This window comes from Hoplias malabaricus, chromosome 4 (genome assembly GCF_029633855.1).
Source record: "Hoplias malabaricus isolate fHopMal1 chromosome 4, fHopMal1.hap1, whole genome shotgun sequence".
Lineage (NCBI taxonomy): Eukaryota > Metazoa > Chordata > Actinopteri > Characiformes > Erythrinidae > Hoplias > Hoplias malabaricus.
The window spans coordinates 52,677,972-52,697,059 of NC_089803.1; the positions used below are offsets into that span (position 1 = coordinate 52,677,972).

The window sequence follows — 19,088 nt, forward strand, 5'->3', positions numbered from 1 at the left end:
TGTGTTTAAAAATGCACTAACAACACTCTGAAGTACGTTACACAGCACATGGGTCCGTATTTGTTCATTCTTTCTACTTTTACATTCAGTGGAGATAATTATTGTGTGAGAAAGTCGACGTGCAGGTACAGAGCTGTAAAATGGTGGTTGTCTCTTATTTTATTTTCAATTATCTCCTAGACATTTTCTTGTTTAGTTTTGAAAGCACAAAACATTTTTTTGCAAGAGTGTTTAAGAATATTACTATGTTTTTTTAAGTTGAATGTTTAACAGGATTTCACTTTGTATGTTTAAGCTTTTTCAAACTGAATTCAGTTTAAAGCTGTTAGAAACCTCTCTTTTGTTTTGTATTTATGTAATAAATGTATAGCATAAGAGAGTGTTTATAATCGCTGTAATTGATTGGCATATAAAATGTCCTGTTGTATCCTGAGATTATTAGCTCCTTCTAACCGAGGACCCTTCAGAGTATCAACTATAATAAAATTAATAATAAAAACAAAAACAATAATCATAACCAATGCCTCCACAGAGTCATTATCAAACTGTCCAACAGTTTACATAAGAGTCCTGCCTGGCCTTCGTAGACTGAAAGCCAAGGAAAGTGATGCTATTTTAGACCATGGTTTATATAAATACTTACTGCCTCTTACATATTTTTTCTTGATGTATTTGACAAGACAGATCACAGACAGTTATACTCAGACTGAATTCTCAATCAATTTTTAAAAAGCACAATGATAGTGCACTTCTGTAAACAAAAAGTAATTTATGTGTACGAACAGATCTTACCTGAGTGCTGAGTTAGGTCTGGAGATGCACGTTGAATACTTTGTGTATTTTGAGCATCTGTAATAAGAAAATACATTAAATATTTCTCAGACATCAGTTTGGATTAATGTGAATGTTTGTCTTAATATTTTCAGCAAAATTATACACTGTTCACTGTGAAATATTTCTGTTGTTGTCAATGAACATAAGCACCACAAAATGTAAAAAGGACAGACTACCCGAGCAGGTGATGTGAGCCACCTCATTGCTGTTATCACATTTGTTCTGTCCCCAGGGGGAAGATGGACAGTTCCACAGAGCGGAGTCATGTTTCCTACATTTCAGATTATCCAGCCAGTTAGGAGCTGAACCCACTCTTGCACTGCCCCCGGACTCACTGCCAGTTCTTCCACAGTTCAGCTCCTGACAGATCAAACTCACTGTTTTTCCATCCATCTCATTTACACACACATTCCCCCAGGTTCCATTGTAGTACACTTCCAGACTCCCCTCACAGCCCTCAGTGAGTCTGATCTCCTTATAGTCTGTTAAGGTTAATAACATTGAGATTTTTTAAATGTGTCTGATTGTTAGTGAATGTTATACAATAACTATTTCATGTCTATAGTATTCATTGACTATCATTTAACCGATTTTGTCTTTCCACTAAACATAAGAATGGCAACATAAGGCTTTACAGCTGTTCACTGTTCAGTGATTTGTACATTTAATAGTGAATGTCAAATACTAAGGACTGAAATATTCTACATTTGCAGAGTTCAGGAAACTTTACCTGAGCAAACAATCCCTACATCCTCCTTGTGTCCACATTCATCCTCTTCACACAGCTGATATCTGCAGTTCCACAGGGACGTCTCATTCCCCTCACACTGCACCTCATTCAGCCATATGGGTCCGGTTCCAGGTCCAAACCGGGCTGGTACCGGGGCACTGATGGCCACTCCACACTGCAGCTGTCTGCACACCACCTGTGCATCCTCAATATCCCACAAGTCACCACACACTGTCCCCCATGATCCACTGTGAAAAACCTCCAGTCTTCCTGCACAGTCTCCTCCAGAACCAACCAGTCTGATGGAGCTGTGGACTGAGTTACCTGCAAACACACACACACACACACACACACACTCACACTCCAGTGTTAGAAAGTCTTGAAACTGAACTGTTAATGGCTGATAACATTATTTTAAGATAACATTCTACACTAACATTTTACACTCTTTCCTCCCTTTAATATTTAAACTGACCATTCAATTGTACTTTATAATTCTAAAAATACAGACAGTAATCTGCATATTTTCTAACTGCTTTCACACTGTTCTTCAATGATCAGAACCAACACAGGTGGCATATTATCCACACATGGTGGATAATTCTCAACAATGTAATAACCATTTAATGTGGTGGCATATTAGCATGTGTTGTGATGGTACGAGTGGATCAGACACAGCACTGCTGAGTGAAATGGGCTAACACACATGCAGATTAACAGAAAGACTGTAGAACTAAATATAATACCACCTATCCTTGCAATATCATAGATCTTATGTCTGTATAGTATTCAGATTTGTGTTAAGTTTTTGCAGCTGCACACATTTATTTAATGATATTGTGACAAAGTCTTTAATAGTGAAACCACAGTATACAGCAGAGATAAACAATTAGAGGACACAAATTTAGCTGTTACATAGTGACACTTCTGTTATTATGTGAAACACACTTCAGCTTCACACTGTCCTGTTCATCAGAGAGGGCAGTATGTGAAACAGCAGGGATTAAAAATATAAAGGCTGCAGAGAAGGAGTGACTGTGATGCCAAAGACTCATATATTTTGTGTAAAGGAGAAATATGCTTCTAAAATAGATTTCACATTTACAAATTTCCCGAATGGTATCAGAACTGGAAAGGAACATGCACATTTGTTTACTTATTTATACCTACACTTACCCAAACATGTGATGGAGAGCTGTTCTCTGGAGCTGCAGTTTACTGTCTTTGCATTGCTGTAGTTCCCCAGATGAGTTTCACTCCCAGAACATTTAAATCCCCTCACACACAAGTGTGTGTGTGTTGTGGTCTGGATGGAGAGTATCTGGAGAAGTTGAGCACAGAGCCACAGCCCAGCTGTCTGCAGACCACAGAGGCCTCAGACAAACTCCAGGACTCAAACACAACTCTTCTCCAGTCCTGCATGAAGTACACCTCCACCTCCCCCTCACACTGTCTTCCTCCAGACAACCGCACTCGCCCCTCATACAACGCCAGAGAAGAATCTGAAGGGAACATATATCAAAATCATATTTAGATTTTTACATATTTAAATGAGACACTTCAGTTTTAAGAGCATCCCGTTTTTAGATGAAAAACACTGTACATTCGGTACATGGTTTAAAAAACTCACTGCTGCAGATGACTCCAGCGTCCTGTTTGTGAGAGACTGCAGTTCGACTCCATGATGAAATGGGACATTGTGACAGGTGTGTTTCATTCCCCTGACAATCAAACACATCAGCCCAGATCTGACCACTCCCCTCCCCAAACCAGTCTGACCCCAACACAGCCACAGCAGTCCCACACTTCAGCTGACCACAGAGGACACTGGCAGCTCTCATATCCCAGCTTCCATCACACACTGTGCCCCACTCACTGAGGTACTGGATCTCCACTCGACCAGAACATGAGTCAGAGCCGTTCTCCAGACGAGCTCCTGTGTGACCTGAACACAAAACTAACAGTTTATCAAAACAGTCTGTAACAGAATACAAACACAGGGATCACCTTTACATAATGACCATTAAGAAAAACTGAATAATTGATTATATACTTAACCAGAACATATGAGTCCGATGTCACTGTGCTGGGAATAGTTGTGATTAAGTGAAGAAGTTATTGGACATTGTGAAATCTGAGATTCATTTCCTCTGCACTGAAGCTCCTCTGACCACACCTGGACCTCCCCTCTGCCAAAAGCAGCTGCTCCCAGCACCTCCACAGGACGCCCACAGCCCAGCTCTCTACACACAACCTCTGCATCCTGCTGGTGAAGGTCAGACACTGTGGCCCAGGTTTTCCCATGTAATACCTCCACTCTCCCAGAGCACTCATGTGGACCATCATCAAGTCTGGGCTTTATGTGACCTGTAATATAGCCACTGAAACTTTACAAATGCCAAGAAGTCTGAAAATAGTAAGTTAATTAAATAGTACTTGGTTTATAAGGTCCAAAAAAAGTTTTTCTTTGTCAATGATAAAATATTGTTTAAGGGACAAGATTTAAAGGTGTGCAAAGTTAAAGTTACTGTATATTTTACTAAAATTTCTGCTTGCTTTAAGTAATTTAGGAGGACTGATATTTTGGGACTTTGGGGCTATACCGAATTTCCTCTGGGCAGTGAGGGCTGGGGCTTCCAACAGTTAAACTGACAGTAACTTACAACTGTTTAGTCAACTCTGGGCCCATGTCCATCAGACTTTTTCTGACTTTTAAGTTCAAGTTTTAAGTGGGCAATACACCACAGGGCTTCCCACAGTCGACCCAACCCCATGGTGGCCTACAATAGCATGGCCCAATCTGGACAAAATTTCTTCGGGAGCGAAGTAAACCAGAGTGTGTAAGAAATCCAATTAACATTGTAATATTCACATTGAGCCCCTTTGTGTCATTGCTTATTAGCATGTGGACATTTATTTTTCTGGACACATAGATTAAACATAATGTGCCACACAATTCTATCATTCTTATCTAAACATGAGTTAGAAGGATATGGAGTTAAATAGAAGCCTAGATTCACACTAGGTAAACCACAGAATCCAGTGGGTTCAGGTATTGCTAATACACACTTCTATAACTGAGCAGCTCACAAACTTCATCAGTGGTTCACCCAAGATACAGAATGACTGAGGTGAGGCACAAAACCTGATGCACAAAGCCCTACATACATCTGAAAATGACACTCTGTCAGAGACTTAGGAAACTATACTGTTCAAGTCTGGGCTAACTGATAAAAAAATATCTTAAAATAACAAGTTTGAAAAAAAAGTATGTCTTTGTTTCTAAGGGAACCTGAATTTCTTGCTGTGCCTAAACATGCCCCTGAGATACTGTGTATTTATTTTAATAAGTGTAACAACTGTGGGCTTAGAGTCTGACTATTTTTGAGGATAAAAATGGAGTGCCCCAGATACCTCAGTTTTGAGGATGCTGATTGGCTAAATTTTTGCTGCTTTTTTTGTATTTTCTCTCAGCAACAGTTTTTAATTTTCTGTGCTCCTGTCATACACACAGGCAAGATGGGCACCCTCTATTGACCAGCTGCCACCCCACCACCCACCCAAGCCCCCGGGCGCTCGAACACGCATGCACACACACACACTAGCACACATAACAGCAGTTACATTGCAATTTCTGGGAAATCAGATGGTTGATCCTAAGTCCCAAAGTGTTACTCTCTTGTTGCTCGTTGTATATAAATCTTAGTATAAGTAGGAACTACTCAGTAATATGTACTGATTCATATGAGAAATTACACTTCAAGTACCAGAAAAGTACAGTTTAAAGTGTGACAGGTTACACTGTAAGTACTGGGGAAAAAACACTCTAAAACTGTAAACTGTTACTGAACATTTCATAATATTTTTGATTAATTAAAACACATACCTGAACAGATCAAATGTGCATCAAGTTCATGATTACAGCTGTGTTTACCCCACCCCAATGATCCACATTTTTTAAGGGTCTCAGATCCCTCACAGTTCACAAAACTGATCCAGATTGGCCCAGATCCAGGATTAGCCAGATCTATAATCAGTGTCTCCCCGCAGTCCAACTCTCTACACACCACTGCAGCAGCTTTGTCATTTATACCCATCACACAGAGTGTTCCCCACTGTCCTCTGTGTAGAATCTCCACTCTCCCAGCACAGCGACTGCCACCATCCACCAACTTCACACTGCCTGTACAAAAAAAAGTAAAAAAGTGAGAAAATATATTTTCTTAGGGGTATAAAAAATAACTAATTGATGGCTGACAAGATGAAATAAACCATAACTTGTTTTAAAAAGAAAAAAAACAGTGTTACATGTTTTACAATGTGAAAGTAGTTCTTACGAGCACAGACCAGGCCCACATCATTGTCATGAGAGCAATTGGGCTTGAATGAAGATCTTGGACAGAAGTGAATTTGAGATTCATTTCCTCTACACTGAAGCTCCTCTGACCACACTTGGTCCTCCCCTCTGCCAAAAGCAGCTGCTCCCATCACCTCCACAGGACGCCCACAGCCCAGCTCTCTACACACAACCTCTGCATCCTGCTGATCAAATCCAGCATCACACACTGTGGACCAGTTCCCTCCATGAAGCACCTCCACTCTCCCAGAGCAGCGAGAACCACCAACCAGTCGAACCCCTGAAGTTTAAACATCAGGAAATAAATATGTTGTCAACATACATGAAATTAATTATTTTATATTAAAATCAAAATAAGACGCAGCTGGCCAGTAAGTGTGTGTGTGTGTGTGTGTGTGTGTGTCAATTCGAGGTTGCTGACTGGCTAATTTTATTTTGCCGCATGCATGTTTTCTCTCAGCAACAGTTGTTTAATTGTCTGCACAGACATTATAAACTTTGTGCTATAGCATATATATATATATATATTACATTTTACATTCTATTTTACATTTGTAACACACACCTGTTTTATGTAACTATTTAATGATTATGTTAAAGAAAAGAATATATACTTCCACCAGGTACTGGGAGAAACTGTGGAATTCATCACACCCCTCCTCTCTTACCTCTTCCTCTATCTTACCTCCTTCTTCCATTGATCATCACCCTTATCCCTACCCCTCCTCTCATTCTTCTTTTCCTTCCTCTTACTCCTCCCCTAATTCCCATTTTCTTCGTCATCCCCCTTAGCCCTCCTCAAACCTCTCCAATGTGTATAAGGCCCTCCTAAAATATTTGGTGTTAGACTGGACTGGTAACAGATTGGAATGGGTTCAGGATGCACTGACAAAGCTGTGCCCGTGCTTCTGCATGCATGTAAGGAAACCTCTGAACCTCCAAACTTCTCCAAACAAAAGGGTCATCCTGGGATAGACTGCAATCACCCAGTTTTACACATACAGGATCCTGTCTATGTGTAAATAAGCTCCAGTTGACACTGAACTCCAGTCTCCTGACTCTTCAATGCCGAATTTCTAACAAGGGAGAGATGCATCCTGGAGCTCTCTATTGACCTGTGTGTAACAGTGGTTGACTGATTAATCTGATAGATTAATGCCATTTTGAGATACTCGACACAGGCCGATGCCTCTGCTCGCGAGTGCGATTATGTAAAGGCAGGAAGCCTCGTCAGTCGGGCTGCTGTGGAGCGATGTTAGAGCCCCCCTCCTTGTGTCAATTTCACCATTCCACATGCAGACATTAGTGGACCAACCGCGACCCTGAACTATATAAGTGGTTTCAGACAATGAATGAATGAATAATCCGATTGATTCTGGGTATTTAGTGAGGAAATTCAAGTAATGTTATTTGGGAATTGTAGTGTTAGCAAGCCTTTAACCAGCTAAACTAGCTAGCAAGCTTAAAGAACTTAAAAATCTATTGTCCTTGTCTCAAGTCAATTGTCTGCTAACACAAGTAATTGATCTGATAGTTTTAAGATACCAAAGTTACCTACAGTCATTTGCATTTGCTAACGGGAGATTTAAGTTGTTGTTTAAAAACTGAATGCAATGATGTGGAGATGGCAAATGTCAATATTTTATTCGTAATAGAACATAGATGACAGGTCAAAAGTTTAATCTGAGTAAATGTAACATTTTAAAGGCAAAATGTGTTGATTTAAAATTTCACAGTGTCAACAAACAAAAGTTGGGACAAGTAGCAATAAGTGGCTGGAAAAAGGAAATTGAGCATATAACAAACAGCTGGAAGACCAATTAACACTATTTAGGTCAATTGACAACATGATTGGGTATAAAAATAGCTTCTCAGAGTGTCAGTGTCTGAAGCCAAGATGGTAAGAGGATCACCAATTCCACCATTGTTGTGCAGAAAGATAGTGCAGCAATACCAGAATGGTGTTACCCAGCGTAAAATAGCAAAGACTTTTAAGTTATCATCATCAACCGTGCATAACATCATCAAAAGATTCAGAGAATCTGGAACAATTGCTGTGCGTAAGGGTCAAGGCCGTAAAACTCTACTGGATGCTCGTGATCTCCGGGCCCTTAAACGTCACTGCACCTCAAACAGGAATGACACTGTCAAGGAAATAACAAAATGGGCTCAGGAATACTTTCAGAAAGCATTGTCAGTGAACACAATCCACCGTGCCACCCGCCATTGCCAGCTGAAACTCTACAGTGCAAAGAGGAAGCCATTTCTAAGCATGCTCCACAAGCTCAGACATTTGCACTGAGCCAGGGGTCTTTTAAAATGGAGTGTGGCAAAATGGAGGACTGTTCTGTGTTCAGATGAGTCACGATTTGAAGTTCTTTATGGAACACTGGGATGCCATGTCATCCGGACCAGAGAGGACAAGGATAACCCAAGTTGTTATCAACACTCCGTTCAGAAGCCTGCATCACTGATGGTATGGGGTTGCATGAGTGCTTGTGGCATGGGCAGCTTGCATGTCTGGAAAGGCACCATTAATGCAGAGAACTGTGTTCAGGTTCTAGAACAACATATGCTCCCATCTAGACGTCATCTCTTTCAGGGAAGACCCTGAATTTTTCAACAAGATAATGCCACACCACATTCTGCAGCAATCACAACATCATGGCTATGTAGGTGAAGGATCCGGGTACTGAAATGGAAGCCTGCAGTCCAGATCTTTCACCTATAGAGAACATTTGGCGCATCATAAAGAGGAAGGTGCGACAAAGAAGGCCCAAGACGATTGAACAGTTAGAGGCCTGTATTAGACATGAATGGGAGAGCATTCCTATTTCTAAACTTGAGAAACTGGTCTCCTCTGTCCCCAGATGTCTGTTGAGTGTTGTAAGAAGAAGGGGGGATGCCACACAGTGGTAAAAAATGGCCTTGTCCCAACTTTTTTGGGATTTGTTGACGCCATGAAATTTTGAAACAACATATTTTTCCCTTAAAATGATACATTCTCTCAGTTTAAACTTTTGATCTGTGATTTGTGTTCTATTCTGAATAAAATATTAGATGTTGGCATCTCCACATCATTGCATTCAGTTTTTATTCACAATTTGTTTAGTGTCCCAACGTTTTTGGAATCCGGTTTGTAGTTGATTGATGTGATTTCTGACATACAGAACCATGTTCTCCCTTAAATACAGAATGTATTTCTCTAATTCATTAATTAATACAAAATCCATTTAAAGCAACATGTTACTGGCTAAGATAATCATGTATATTAGACTGTAATGTGCATGGAATTATGGATTTATACATGATTTATCTTTGTTTTCTGCTTTTTCTTTTTAACCCAAATACTGACCTTGAATTTTATCTGTTTTAATAATTACAGACGGCTGGACAGAAATCTAATACCTTATGAGTTTTCATTCGTATGTTTTTACACAAAGTTGTTTTATTGCCTGTTGGCATTAATTTAGTTGATATGTTTTTTTTTTATTTAGAATAAGTGCAGTGCAGAGTGTAAACAGCAGAGACAGTGCAGACAATAATAGTAATAAATAAATATTCATCAATTAGGCTACGGTCCCACCACAACCCTGAACTAGATAAGCGCTTTCAGACAATGAATGAATTAATTTTGTATCTAATTTATTTGTATTATTGTTATTATTTTGCGCCTGCTGCTTTAAGCAGCAGCGCGCAATATATTGTTATCCGATTTTTTTTTTTTTTTTTAATTATTCCACGTTTCCTTGTCTGCTTAACTAGCCCCGCAGTTAAGCCCGAGCTATCGACTCCGTTCCACCTGGAAATCATGCGTCCTATAGCGACAATGTGGGCTTGTATACAGCTTTCCGATACCCGCACTCGTTTGTCCGCTACACTCGTTTTTCGCTCCATTTTTCCCCAGTAATTTCTATGGAATTAATTTTTAAAGCGCTCTAACTCGGTCGTTTTTCAAACTACGGACACAGGATTTCAGACGGTCGGACCCGGGCGTACCGGGTCCCATCACGTCCGTTTTCGGACCTCTTGCACTCATCCTTCTCTTTCTATCCCTCCTTCAAAATCCCCCCATTCATTTGAATGGAGGACGGGTACAGTGCGTGACATCACCACACTCTAGGATTTTTGGCCAAAAGCCACTTTTCAGCCGAACAATTCACCATAACTTCCTCATACTTTCACCTAGGAACTTCATTTAAATTTTAAATGGTAGAGAAACTTGTCCTTTCTAGCACCTGTAAATGTGAACATTATTGAAAATACAGGTTTTGAGTTATGAATTTTTTGTTCGGCACTAGGGACGGTTTCGGCTCCCATAGAGTTCAATGTATTTTTAGAGCGGCTCAGAGTGCGGTTTCTAAATTTTTCTCCTGTTTTTAACTCATCATAACATGCTCAATTCTCACTTAATCTGCATATTGTTTATAACATATCGATCCCCAGACTCTCCTTGTCGCAACGGTATATACGGTTAAGTGATGTGGGGAAATCTTTCCAAGCTATAAGCTTTTGTTCAGAGGGTGGGTACGCTCCCATAGGAACCCATTCAAATTTTTTTTTTTTTCTTTTTCAATTTTCTGCCGAACATTTCACCATAACTTCCTTATACTTTCACCTACAGACTTCATTTAAATTTTAAATGGTAGAGAAATTTCCCCTTTTCTCAAACTTGTAAGTATCAGACCGTTTGAATACCGTTTTTGAGTTATGACACTTGGGAGGGTTTTACTCCCATAGAGCTCAATGTATTTTAAGAGCGGCTCGGCACGCAGATTTTCAAAACGAGGCGAGGTGTGAGGGCCACAGAAATACACAGGCAGTCTCTAACACTTTAAAGGTCATTTTTAAGGGGGACGTCTTAATTATCCAGGGTTTCTTAAGGTGGAATTTTTTTTAGAATACCTCATTCACAATATACTGGCTGTCTTTTCAACATTTTAAGCTTTATTTCAAGTGGTCATTTTTAAAGGTGGACGTCTCAATACAATTGTGGGTTTGTTAAGGTGGAATTTTTTTTAAGGTGGTATTTAAAATGCATTGGCCATCTTTTTTTGCTTTTAAGACTCTTTTGGCCTGCGATGTGGACATCTGAATACAATTCTGGGTTTCTTAAGGTGGAATTGTTTTTAAAGGTGGAATTCAAAATGTATCATTTTCCTTTCATGACATTCCATAGAGTCCAATGTAAACTACTGTGGGGGAGTGCTCTCTTAACATCCCACTACCCACAGCTTAGCAGTCAACTCCTTCACCATAGCGTGGCCTAGTGACCCACGCGGGTTTCCCATACCGCCGACCTCGCTTTAAGCGGGAAAGACGCGGATTGGGGGACGGGGGTTTCAGCGGCGCAACATCTCGTGTTTCCTCCTGGAAATACAGACCTCTAGTTATTATTATTATTATTATTGTTATTCATTCAGTCATTCATTCATTCATTCATTATCTGTAGCCGCTTGTCCAGTTCAGGGTCGTGGTGGGTCCAGAGCCTACCTGGAATCATTGGGCGCAAGGCAGGTATACACCCTGGAGGGGGCGCCAGTCCTTCACAGGGCAACACAGACACACACAAACATTCACTCACTCACACACTCACACCTACGGACACTTTTGAGTCGCCAATCCACCTACTAACGTGTGTTTTTGGACTGACACGGGGAGAACACATCAAACAGATGTCATCACAGACAGTCTTTAGTGTCCTGCAGTACGGGTTAAATTGTATGGAGATGGTTTTGGAAACAGATGATAAAATATTTTCTGCCAGTCTTTACAGATGAAAAGATATATACATTTATTTGTTCCTTTTAACAATTAGTCTCTCTAAAAAACAAAGAAAACAGAGAAAACTTGTCACAATTTGTGTACCAGGTTCCTAAAGATAATACTTAATAATACCATATGCACTGTAATGTTTTGGGATACTCACATATAAAAAATATTAATAATTAAATGTGAATGTATGTGAATAATTTTAACCACGTTTGACAGGTAGGAACTCTGAAATGAATCAGTTTTCTAATTTTAAGGTTATTTTACCTGAGCAGATGACACCAGCATCAGAACTATGATCACAGTCATGTTTTCTCCACCCTTTTGATCTACAGCTCTTCAGTGTAGACTCAGATCCTCTACAGTCGACACCATCCATCCAGATTGTTCCTGATCCTGCTCCAAACTGAGCATCACTCAGTGCATCTACAGCCTCCCCACAGTTCAGCTCTCTACACACCACTGCAGCGTCTCTCATATCCCAGTTATTACTGCACACTGTTCCCCACTGTCCTCTGTGAAGAACCTCCACTCTCCCAGCACAGCGGCTTCCACCATCCACCAATCTCACACTCTCTGTTGAACAGTGAAAGAGAGAGAGAGAGAGAGAGAGAGAGAGAGAGAGCACATATTGTCACCATCTCAGATCCAAGTCCAAGAAGTCACAAAGGCATAAGCAGGTACTTGTAGACTACGCTACATACTATCACAGGGAAGTCCTCTCCACGAAACCTGAGTCATCTCTTGAGCTACTGTAAGAATGTTGGTTTACTGTTAAGGATATTCAACATCCTGAAACACATCTTCAGATCTTCACATCTTGCAGGATGCTACAGATAAGCAACATCATATTTCTATTTACTTTCCACTGACTAACATGCTCAAGAAAATATTTAACCAGACAACACAACAAATGTTACATAGTGTGGTCTACATTTGAAAATGAGACCTGCTTATGTTTATTTACAGTAAATCCCCAAGTATTCTCCCTCTGAATGAAGCAAAGGAGACATGTGTGCAGTAAGAATACTCCTTTCACTGTGACTGAGTATGTTCAAGAGAATAGGCCAGGAATAAATAAATAAATAAATAAAAAACTGGGCTGGAAATAAACAAGCACGTTGAGCTAGTACATTTGTACAACCCTTAGAATTTTTATTAGGGAACAAATGTTGCTGTTGGTTTCATCTGCCATATGCAAATTTCTAGAAAACTGCCAGACACTGTACAAAGTTTAGCAGGAAGATTTAGTTCTGACCATCTCTAGCAGCATGGTAAGTGCCAGAATAAATAAATATACTCCATTAACCTGTTAAACATGAGGAGCGAACCATAACCTTATTGTCTAGTTGTTGAGACTGTGGCCTGAAACCTGAAAAAAAAAATATTTGCAACACTAAATATTTTAATTCTGCATAATAAATGACTAACTATGAAAGATACAGCTCTTACCAGAACACACCAGACCCACTTCTCCATCATGGGAGCAGCTGTGTTTGAGTGAAGATGATCTTGGACAGAAGTAAATCTGAGATTCATTTCCTCTACACTGAAGCTCCTCTGACCACACCTGGTCCTCCCCTCTGCCAAAAGCAGCTGCTCCCAGCACCTCCACAGGACGGCCACAGCCCAGCTCTCTACACACAACCTCTGCATCCTGCTGATCAAATCCAGCATCACACACTGTGGACCAGGTCTCTCCATGAAGCACCTCCACTCTCCCAGAGCAGTGAGATGATCCAATCAGGTGAACCCCTGTAATAACATTATAAATGTAAAACTATATTCTTAATATTTTTATATCAAACTTTGGTGATAAATTAAGACAATGATAAATGACTGTGAATAATATGATTTTAAGGTGATTAATAAATTAACAGCTTACCTGAGCACATGACACCAGCATCAGAACTATGATCACAGTCATGTTTTCTCCACCCTTTTGATCTACAGCTCTTCAGTGTAGACTCTGATCCATTACAATCAACATTGTTCATCCAGATTGGTCCTGATCCTGCTCCAAAGTGAGCATTACTCAGAGCATTTACAGCCTCCCCACACTTCAGCTCTCTACACACCACTGCAGCATCTTTTATATCCCAGTCATCATCACACACTGTTCCCCACTGTCCTCTGTGAAGAACCTCCACTCTCCCAGCACAGCGACTGCTTCCATTCACCAACCTCACACTGTCTGCACGCCAAAAACAAATGAAGTGGGAAAAAAATTAAAAGGAATAAGAAAAATAACTATTTAATTGATAAGATGAAAAACCACCATGACTTGTTTTGAAGTCAGAAAAATGTGTTTCATATGTGAAATCAGTTCTTACGAGCACAGACCAGGCCCACATCATTGTCATGGGAGCAGCCATGTTTGAGTGAAGATGATTTTGGACAGAAGTAAATCTGAGATTCATTTCCTCTGCACTGAAGCTCCTCTGACCACACCTGGACCTCCCCTCGGCCAAAAGCAGCTGCTCCCAGCACCTCCACAGGACGCCCACAGCCCAGCTCTCTACACATAACCTCTGCATCCTGCTGATCAAATCCAGCATCACACACTGTGGACCAGGTCTCTCCATGAAGCACCTCCACTCTCCCAGAGCAGTGAGAACCACCAACCAGCCGCACTCCTGAAATAATGTTGTTGACATATATTGATTTGTTATGTTCTGCTACAAATTATGAGTTATTTTTTAGCAGAAATATATGTAACTAGCAATTAGACCATGAGAACATGTATCTGTCTTTGGAGAAAAAAAAATTATTTTCTAAGAAATGCACTGACAAGATTTATTTAGATTTTTTAAAATCTTTATTAATTTTTAATTCTTTAATAAAAATGAAACTGTTTCAAACACAAAAATGAATTTACCTGAGCATATAATTCCAGCATCTTTATCATGACCACAGTTATGTTTACCCCATCCTTGTGATTTACAGTTCCTCAGTGTAGACTCTGATCCATTACAGTCCACATTATTCATCCAGATTAAACCCAATCCTGCTCCAAAATGAGCATCACTCAGTGCATCTACAGCCTCCCCACAGTTCAGCTCTCTACACACCACTGCAGCATCTCTCATATCCCAGTCATCACCACACACTGTTCCCCACAGTCCTCTGTGAAGAACCTCCACTCTCCCAGCACAGCGACTGCTTCCATTCACTAACCTCACACTGTCTGAACAACAGAGAGATACATATATAGAGAGAAACAGAAAATAAAAGAGAAAGTATACATTTAAAATTCCATGTTCCTATAGAGCCAGCTCCAGTAACCGATGACTGGAATGCCAGGGGCCCCACCCTCAGCTGGTATGTGATTCACACAACACTGGACCCTGATTACTCTCTCTCCCAGGGGTGTTGAGCCCATGGGAAAGTGGACCCACGTTGCTCCTTCGGGCTAAGACGGCCAGGCCCCGTGAGTGAAAGCCTGGCTAACAGAAGCTCACAGAGGAGCCCCTCCCCACAAGCCTGGATTCAGTGGTTCAGCCTGGGTCTCTTTGCTTGAACTGCTGCACCCGAATAAGCGGCAGATAATGGATGGGGGGTTTATAACATCACTGTACAGTGAAAAACATATATTTCCTAAAATACTAACTTTTTATGAGAATATAAAAAATTAGCATTTCATGAAAGTTATTGTGAAAAGGTTATCCCAGAAAATCTAGGAGCATTCATTTTGGTCCAGTCATAACACTTTTACACAATGTGATGGACAGCTGCTGTGTTCAAATGATGTAGTAAACAAAAAAATCTACAAAAACTTGAGATATATGTTTAAATAAACAGTGGCAATATTTAACATAATATACAGCACATCACCAAGAGAATGTAAGTTTAATTGATAATTGAAACCTTCTTACCAGCACACACCACTCCCACATCATTGTAATGTGAACAGTTGTGTTTGACTGAAGATGATTTTGGACAGAAGGAAATCTGAGATTCATTTCCTCTACACTGAAGCTCCTCTGACCACAACTGGTCCTCCCCTCGGCCAAAAGCAGCTGCTCCCAGCACCTCCACAGGACGCCCACAGCCCAGCTCTCTACACACAACCTCTGCATCCTGCTGATCAAATCCAGCATCACACACTGTGGACCAGGTCTCTCCCTGAAGCACCTCCACTCTCCCAGAGCAGCGAGAACCACCAACCAGCCGCACTCCTGAAATATTAGTAGGTAACAACAGAGATTACAAAATGCACTTTTTAATAATGACACAAGTGCATACACAGTATCAAAAAATGAGCCCCCCATGACATTACATGTTTTGTTGCTATTCTAAGAAGGAGTACACCCCTACACTTCACTCTCTGAATATTTAAATGCAAAATCATTGTTTATTTACAGAATTGAAAGCAATTATAACAATTACTGATTGTGTCCTATGCAAAGATTTCAGAAAATGATGTATTTCATGTTTAATCTTTAAATTTCAGGCAGTGTTATCAGAAAAAAAATCTAGCACCATATACAATTAAGAGAGCACCCTCTGTAACTGGGTGAAAAGACAGATTCTATAATTATCTATAAAGGCCTCATTTTAGAGATTTTGTAAATTTGCATCAAACACAACCTGCTTTACAATAATAATTTAAATATAAATATACTGAACTTCTTTGAGATAACTTGATATTTTTACCACTTCAACATTAATAACATTTTCAGATCATAACATTTATTTTTGAATTTTGCGTTTATATTTTATGGGAAACAAATAGGGAGGGTTTTGTTAGAAGAAGAATTTTATGGGAAACATAAACATATATCATTTCAGTAGCTGTAAAGCAGTAACACTTTTGTACATTCAGACATTTTCAAAACAACAAAGTACTTAAACCTGATGGCCATATATGAGTAAAATATGTTCTTTAATTCAGTCTTTATACCAAAAATATATTTCAGTTCAATGCATGGCAAATTCTGCCTCAACCAAGCAAACAAAATATATTTTACCTCCACCCACTACACAAAAAAAAAGAAAAAAGAAAAGAGGCAGGAATATTAAAACAGGCCTCAACATTCAAACCACATTAAACTAACCTTCCCAACAGTTAAAAATAATTTCAATAAAAACTGTACAGAAAATGGAGAAAGTTGAAACTAAAAACTACACAATTTTTTTGTAAAATGTTTTACCACAAAATATGTAAATATTTGTAATGAGAGTTAATTCTGAATGTGGATGTAATAAAGCACAAAAGTAAAACTCAAAGGAGATAAAACAACTGACTGTGATACTCAGAGGTGGTACAAACCATCTGGCAAAGCGTGGTTAAGACAGAGCCATGGGTTAATGTGTTAACTATTGATTAGTGTTCTGATTGGTTAAACAACCTCGCACTCTGATAGGTCCAGCTATAGCTTTCCTATTGGTCCCTCAATTGGCTGTCAAAACAGGGTCAAAAATTTACAGGTGCAAAAATAGATTCACACAAGCAGCAGAGAAGGTGAATGTGTGGATTTTTCCACCACATTCAAAAACTCCCAATGTCACATTTGGAAAGTCAAAAATGGCTCATCTGGCTCATTTTAAGCCATTTGAGAAGGTACTGATTCACACATTCACAACACTTGATTTACAAATGCAAATCTTTTCTACACATACATATATCTCTATACACATACATTTTTTCTACATTTGTGAATTTAAATTATTAATTATTATTAATTATTAATTAATTGTTGTGGTTGTTTCTGTGAGTATTTTTTTTAAAAACTCAAAATCTTTTTGACCCTTTTTTGACTCCATACTATGTAGGACTAAAAGAAATAAAGAGGAATGCTGCCTCAGAAACACACCTCCATTTTTTTGGAGCACCCCTCAGGGCTTCTATATTTCTCTTAGAGTTGTATTAACAAATTATTTCTGAATTAATTTTAAGAAAAATTACCTGAACAAATGACTCCAGCGTCTTCATTATGATCACAGTTCTGTCCATATAATTCACTTGTGCATGTCCTCACTGAAGAATCTGATCCTCTACAGTCCATATGACCCAGCCAGACTGGTCCTGATCCTGCTCCAAAGTGAGCATCGCTCAGTGCATCTACAGCCTCCCCACAGTTCAGCTCTCTACACACCACTGCAGCATCTCTCATATCCCAGTCATTATCACACACTGTTCCCCACAGTCCTCTGACCAAAACCTCCACTCTCCCAGCACAGCGACTGCTTCCATCCACCAGCTTCACCATGTCTGTATGAAAGAGAGAGAGAGAGAGAGAGAGAGAGAGAGAGAGAGAGAGAGAATTTTCTTATACATAAGGCTAGAAAAAACCAAAACCAGTCCTTAACCAGTTCAGGATCGTGGGTAGGCTGGAGCTTACCCGGAATCATGGGGCACAAGGCGGGAATACACCCTGGAAAGGGCGTCAGTTCTTCACAGGGCGACACACACACTTTTGATTTGCCAATCAACCTACCAAAGCGTGTTTTTAGACTGTGGGAGGGAACCGGAGCACCCAGCAGAGACCCACGCGGACACGGGGAGAACACATCAAGCTCCTCACAGACAGTCACCCAGAACAGGACTTGAACCCACAACATCCAGGTTCCTGGAGCTCTGTGACTGCGATGCTACCTGCTTCGCCACTGTGCCGCCCCGTTGTATAAATTAATATGCACGAAATAAAGACGCCGTTTGCAGAAATTACAAGTACACAAACAACAACACAAATATGTGGCATGGGTTGGTTATAACGTGACATTGTAAGGAAAGACTGAATAGTTTCTGAGACACTACAATATAACTGGAAACTTTAAAGGATGTTTTAAGGATTTCCAGAACATGTCTTTTTTTTAGGTGGGATTTCTTTTTTCTGTACATTATTAAATTTAAACACAAATTAATGAGGAAACTGATTTTGAAATATGACATAATCTGAGATGCAGATTTTTTCTATTGCAGGGACAAAGTCAGATATAACATGACATTATAAGAAATAACATTCATTTCCTAGATCCTACAAAATAACAATCTAGTAACAATCATTTTGCTCTTTCTAAATGTTTAATGATGTGTACTCACCAGCTGTGGTGGGTGTGAATGTGGAGAGCAGCAGAATGAGAGTCACACAGCTGTCCATCTCCCTCTGACCTGCACACAGTCCACTCAACTCAGCAACAGAACAAACTTCACCTCCTCTCCCCCAGAGACTGAAGAATATCAGAGAGAGGTAGAAGTAGAGAGAGAGAGTGAGAGAGTGAAGGGAGTGCTCCTCACAGCTGCCAATCACACTCGCTATGACCTTATTAGAAAGAGAAGAGGAAATCATCAAACACGGTCAGTGACAAATCAGAGGAGGCATTTTCTTCGTTCTCCATATTTATCAACAGTGTGTGATGCTGATGAACAGAGCTCCATTTCTAGAGGAGTGC

The 19,088-nt window shown here is 39.9% G+C and overlaps 1 pseudogene; it reads right to left on the reverse strand.

The window, feature by feature from the left end:
- The window catches only part of LOC136695050 (scavenger receptor cysteine-rich type 1 protein M130-like), a 31,093-nt pseudogene extending 12,297 nt beyond the window's left edge, over nucleotides 1–18,796 (reverse strand).
- Nucleotides 18,797–19,088: the final 292 nt, after the last annotated feature.